Here is a 6496-nt window from a genome sequence, read left to right as displayed (position 1 = left end):
GCGAAACCTTACAGTCTATACTGTCAGAAAGTAATACGCCAATTAATAGCTAGCAGAAATTGCACTAAAAGGACACACTGAAAATGGGGTTAATTTAAAAACTGCTAACCAAAAGTCGACAACTAATCGAAGCTTACATGAGATACGACCTGGGACGCATTTTACATTATGAAAGACAGGTAAACTTTTTAATTAGTGAGGGCACAGATAGAGCCCCAGCACAGTAATGCGCCATAGTCATAGGATAAAATGAAAAACATGCCAACTTTTATTAAGAGAGGACAATCTTACAGCTATGTAAAATGATCTGGGTGGACTTTTCGGACCTCACTATAGGATACAGGCATATGACGTACATTCGTTAAGCCTATTGAAGGCATTTTGAACGAGCAAACTGCCCTTAAGCACACAGTCCTGCTGAATATCTTTTCTTTTTTGAAGCAGCGTCCTGCCTCATTTCCTTCTCTTTCTGGTCCCTGATTACTGAACGCCACACACGTATATTTCTTAATTGTGTCAGTGTTTTTTTGCCATTATTTTTGTGGCCGTCAATAGGCTTAACAAATGTACGGCATATGCCTATTTCCTATAGTGATGTCCGCAACGTTCACCTAGTTCATTTTACATAGCTGTGAAATTGTCCTCTCTTAATATATGAGCCCGAAACCGGTTGTGTGATAATAAAAGACCTCGGTGATCAAAGACGCGATTCCATGACCTCTCGGCTTCCAGGCACGTGCCTTAGCGCTAGACCAACAATCCCGACATCTGTATAGACAGCTCATCTATAGGCTCTGATGAAAGAATTTGCGAGTATCAAAGTATGTCACATATATGGCCATATTTTTTGACTGAATTGACTCAGAAGCTGAAATGTTTCACACCGCCAAGGAATACTACACCCGCATATGGTTTTCTTTGCCAAGTGGAATAGCTGCTGCTAGGGGTGGACCAACGCATTACTGACTTGCTCAATTTATAAAGCTCTTCCTCTTGAATAAATCATCGAATCTTTCTGAAACTGTAATTATTAGTTTGTCAGTAGATGTACATCACATCTACCTATTTCCATCCCACCCTGACAATTCCTTCATCGTGCGTCTTTCGTTTTCCTCTCCTTTTCCTTCTAAGAGTGTATACGACTACATCCTGATGCCTTCGTGTTGCAGGTTTGGTCGTTTGTCTAACATGTCGTACGATGAAACAATGCGTTTGATTATCAATGACATCCACAAATACCACCGTCAGTTGTTAACTGGGATGTTACAGTGAATTTATTGCTTTGCGAAAAACCTCTCTCTCTCCTCATAAGTTTTCTGAGTGACAATCGTTATCGAATACAAATTACTTTTGAGCTTTCCTTATAGACAATTCCGAATCGATTTCTATATTTGGTGTGTTGAATCTATTTCGGAGCTGTCTGGCAACATATCACGGCATGATCTAGAATAAAACCATTAGGTGATATTGTAGATGAACAATGTGACGTTCGTTGATTGGTGCATATTTATTGCAAATGTAATACCTTCTTCCACGTGTGTTTTCAGGGATCCTTGAATTATTGCACAAATATCAACACGACGGTAGTACCACAGTGTAATGCTTGGCATGACCCTATTGCAGGTTAAATATTCTTCTTTTCCTCCGCCCTCTGAACTGGTTTATCCAGACACTTACGCGCGGACCTACAGTTTAAAGTGAACTCGGCACCACGCTGCATGACGGCATTTTTCAGATTAAGCGATCATAGCCAGAAATGAATGCGTCAATAAATCATCAAAAATAACGTAGAATCGACCTGTGATCGAAACTCAAATATCGCTATTTGTATTCTGACACTTAGGCTCTGAGTCATGCAGACATCACCAAAGAAAACCAAAAAATTTAGCTATCATCATAACCATTGCATTAGTACCCACTTTTACAACGTAATTTCGCTATATCCAGATAGCTGGTGAGTAGAATATATCATTTTTTACATCAATTCGCTGTTGTTATACCAATGTGGTAACTGACGGGACACTGAAGTACGCCGATCTCTTCGCCAAAACTCCTAAATTTCGAATCTTAAATAATTATGATCTCTTATCATATTTTTGTAGCAACACATACCTCTGTAGTGTTCTTCATTGAGAAGAGTTCGTGCTAGCCAGTCCTACACAACCAGCTTCATGTCAACATAATAACCGTAACCTACAACTTTTTTCACTTCCTTCACAACTGTTGTCCACCTTTCATGTCCTCCATCTGCCCAACGCGGCAATCAGATTTATATCCAGGGTGGTCCATTGATAGTGACCGGGCCAAATATCTCACGAAATAAGCATCAAACGAAAAACCTACAAAGAACGAAACTCGTCTAGCTTGAAGGGGGGAACCAGATAGCGCTATGGTTGGCCCGCTAGATGGCGCTGTCATATGTCAAACGGATGTCAACTGCGTTTTTTTTTTAAATAGGAACCCCCATTTTTTATTACATATTCGTGTAGTACTTAAAGAAATATGACTGTTTTAGTTGGACTACTTTTTTCGCTTTGTGATAGATGGCGCTGTAATAGTCACAAACGTATAAGTACCTGGTATCACGTAACGCTCGGCCAGTGCGGACGGTATTTGTTTCGTGATACAGTACCCGTGTTGAAATGGAACGTTTACCAATTGCGGAAAAGGTCGATATCGTGTTGATGTATGGCTATTGTGATCAAAATGCCCAACGGGCGTGTGCTATGTATGCTGCTCGGTATCCTGGACGACATCATCCAAGTGTCCGGACCGTTCGCCGGATAGTAACGTTATTTAAGGAAACAGGAAGTGTTCAGCCACATGTGAAACGTCAACTACGACCTGCAACATATGATGATGCCCAAGTAGGTGTTTTAGCTGCTGTCGCGGCTAATCCGCACATCAGTAGCAGACAAACTGCGTGAGAATCGGGAATCTCAAAAACGTCGGTGTTGAGAATGCTACATCAACATCGATTGGAAGGATAATTGTCCCCCATTTTATCGATGGCAATCTAAATGGTGCATTGTATGCTCATTTCCTACGTAATGTTCTACCGATGTTACTACAAGATGTTTCACTGCATGACAGAATGGCGATGTAATTCCAACATGATGGATGACCGGCACATAGCTCGCGTGCGACTGCAACGGTATTGAATAGCATATTTCATGACAGGTGGATTGGTCGTCGAAGCACGCACGTTCACCGGATCTGACGTCCCCAGATTTCTTTCTGTGGGGAAAGGTGCACGATATTTGCTATCGTGATTCACCGACAACGCCTGACAACATGGGTCAGCGCATTGTCAATGCATGTGCGAACATTACGGAAGGCGAACTAACGCTGTTGAGAGGAATGTCGTTACAAGTTGCATTGAGGTTGACGGACATCATTTTGAGCATTAACTGCATTAATGTGGTATTTACAGGTAATCTCGCTGCAGCAGCATGCGTTTTCAAAAAAAATGGCTCTGAGCACTATGGGACTTAACATCTATGGTCATCAGTCCCCTAGAACTTAGAAGTACTTAAACCTAACTAACCTAAGGACAGCACACAACACCCAGTCATCACGAGGCAGAGAAAATCCCTGACCCCGCCGGGAATCGCATGCGTTCTCAGAAATGATAAGTTCACAAAGGTACATGTATCACATTGGAACAACCGAAATAAAATGTTCAAACGTACCTTCGTTCTATATTTTAATTTAAAAAACCTACCTGCTACCAACTGTTCGTCTAAAATTGTGAGCCATATGTTTGTGACTATTACAACGCCATCTATCACAAAGCGAAAAAAGTGGTCCAATTAAAACATTCATATTTCTTTACGTACTAGACGAATATGTAATAAAAATGGGGATTCCTGTTTAAAAACACGCAGTTGATATCCGTTTGACCTATGGCAGCGCCATTTAGTGGGCCCACCATAGCGCCATCTGGTTTCCCCCTTCAAGCTAGACAAATTTCGTTCTTTGTAGATTTTGCGTTTGACGCTTATTAAGTGAGATATTTGGCCCGGTCACGATCAATGGACCACCCTGTATAAGTTCTAGATCATTTTTCGTGCCATGTATTGCAACCCTGCTACCTTCAGAAATTCAAAGTGTATATCATACAACATTTACAACAGCTTTCTTTAAATCTCCGAAATTTAAGATCTTTCCTGAGACCAGTATCGTCATTCGTCTGTATACAAGTCATGTTAGTATAATGCAATAACTACTTATTGAACTCATCCTCGGTAATAGTCACACCTGCAGCACCTTACTTTTTTCGAATAGGGATTATCGCATTCTTCTTTAAACCTCTGGGTTTTTCGTCGCTCTCGTTATCTCGGACTCCACATGGAATAGATTTGTCATGGGTGGTTTTGCCAAGGATCTCAGTCATTCTGGAGGTAATGTCGTCCACTCTAGGACATTGTTTTTTTGGACAGTACGGTGACGTAGGTTTTTAATTATGAGTGCTTGCAGCAATGGGCATGGGGAAGCGGCTGTATCAGGGAGGGAAAGAGGAATGTGATATTACAGATTTCTCGAATCTAAGAGAAGAGAAGGTGGCGTGACTCAGGAAAAGAAAAAGAAACATATCTGAGCGAATAGAGGAGCGTTGGCAAAGTTATCACGATACTTTTATTTGGGGAAGCACTATGAAGCACTTCAATTTCTTTCTTAGAAGTAGCAGGACACTTAATTGTGCGAACAGTGCAGGAGAGCTTCTTCCAGAGTCGGACAGCGACAGCTAAGCGTTTGAAAATATTTTAATTTCATGAACTGGCATCGGTAGGATACTAGGTAAGTGAGACCTCGTGTTTACATTGTGTTGGCACGAGAAGTGTTTAATATCTGAAGCGAGGTGCTGGGGTCTTGCGCACTGAGGAGCCGGTGAAGGAGACATAGCGTGTAGCGGTCCAGTAACTTATCTGGTTGCAACCCGCCAACAGGGCGTATGAAGCACTGACATGGTCACATGGACGAGTGTTACAGATGTAACGAACACAGGTATTGATGGTTAGCTCAAACCGCCTTGTGTTCTCACTATTCGTGCCATGTTGAATTACATCACGTAGTGGACGTTGGGTAGAACGACTCATTACACGAGCTTGCATTCCACGTCTTGTGGAAATATGTTCCGAAACTTTTTGAGGGCTTAGAGAGAAGCGAAAGTCCTCCGGCACATAGCGACTGTATCCTCTGCCCAATTTAAATGTTCATTCAGTGTTACCGCAAGTTCTTCATTGCTCTCTTGTACGATACTGGAAATAATTGGGAAGCAAATTATCGCAGAATTCTGAACTTGGTAGTTTCTTGTGAAATACTAACATTCTTTGCACATTTTTTGCATTAAATTTAAGCCCGAGACTTCTTGCGTACGTTACCACTAAAGAATTATAATTCACTTGGTCAGTCAGTATTTACATCTTCAGGTCTGACTCTTAGATAGAGCTGGGTGTCGTAGCCATAGAAATGATATGTACAGCAAGACGTACAATGAAAACAAAAATGAACCTAAGCCTGGCCCTTCCAGTGTTCCCTGGAGAACACACGGACAATAATTTGTTGGCTGTTTTTCGAGTAGCTTTTACACCATTTTAGCACACTACCAGATAAATTATCTGTCTTTTTTTTTCCTGAGCGGTTTGCCAAAGTTGGCAGTATGAAAAGCTTTCCTGACGTCTAGCAGTGACAACATTGTGGCCTCACGTTTGTCCAGGGCGTATTTCAGATCATTAGTTATCTTAAGTATTCCATTAAATTTTGTTCACGGTGATTGTTATAATACTTTCCTGACGAAGAAAATGCGTTTCTGGACAACAATGGACTGCAAGCGATCTACGGCAAGTAGAGTTCTAAGAAGCCACAACTGTGACCGAGACTAAACTGAAACCTCGCCAAACCCAAATCGCTTTTGAAGACACTTTCATCAGTGGTATATATTTAATCAACATACAGTATATGGCTGTGATTGTATTACAAACAAACAATCCCAGGATATACGGTACTACAGAGGGCGGAGGAACTTTTGCGCGTTGGCGGGCATGGGGCGCCAGGTGTATCTTCTGTGTCTGCCGCAGTCAACGTGTTGAGGCAGCGTGTGTGCTGTCTATGCATTTTTTCTGCGCGCCTCTTGGCATTTCATCTCTTCCTTTTGGTATTTAATTTTTTCTTAAACTTCTGTCCTGTTTTCCTCAGTATAAATTCTTTGGTGGGCAACGGCATCATTTGATGTGTTCATAAATTTTTACACTTATTACATATGTGACTGAAAATCTTTCTTCCGACATTTATGGAATACCGGAAAACCATTCATTTGCAAAATTTTCTACAAATTGTTGACTTCTTTCATTCACATTCCATTCTTCTTTTGCTGGAAGTTCTTAAGTTTGTTATCCATAATTTGAAAACTTTTTTGGAGCAAGCAATAACCCTCTAGATCTTTTTGTAGGTTAGTTAGGTTAGTGTTTTTTTTTAACGTCCCGTCGACAACGAG

This window comes from Schistocerca serialis, chromosome 3 (assembly GCF_023864345.2).
Source record: "Schistocerca serialis cubense isolate TAMUIC-IGC-003099 chromosome 3, iqSchSeri2.2, whole genome shotgun sequence".
NCBI classification, from domain to species: Eukaryota; Metazoa; Arthropoda; class Insecta; order Orthoptera; family Acrididae; genus Schistocerca; species Schistocerca serialis.
The sequence above is the reverse complement of the archived record's forward strand: the minus strand, read 5'-3'. Positions refer to the sequence as shown.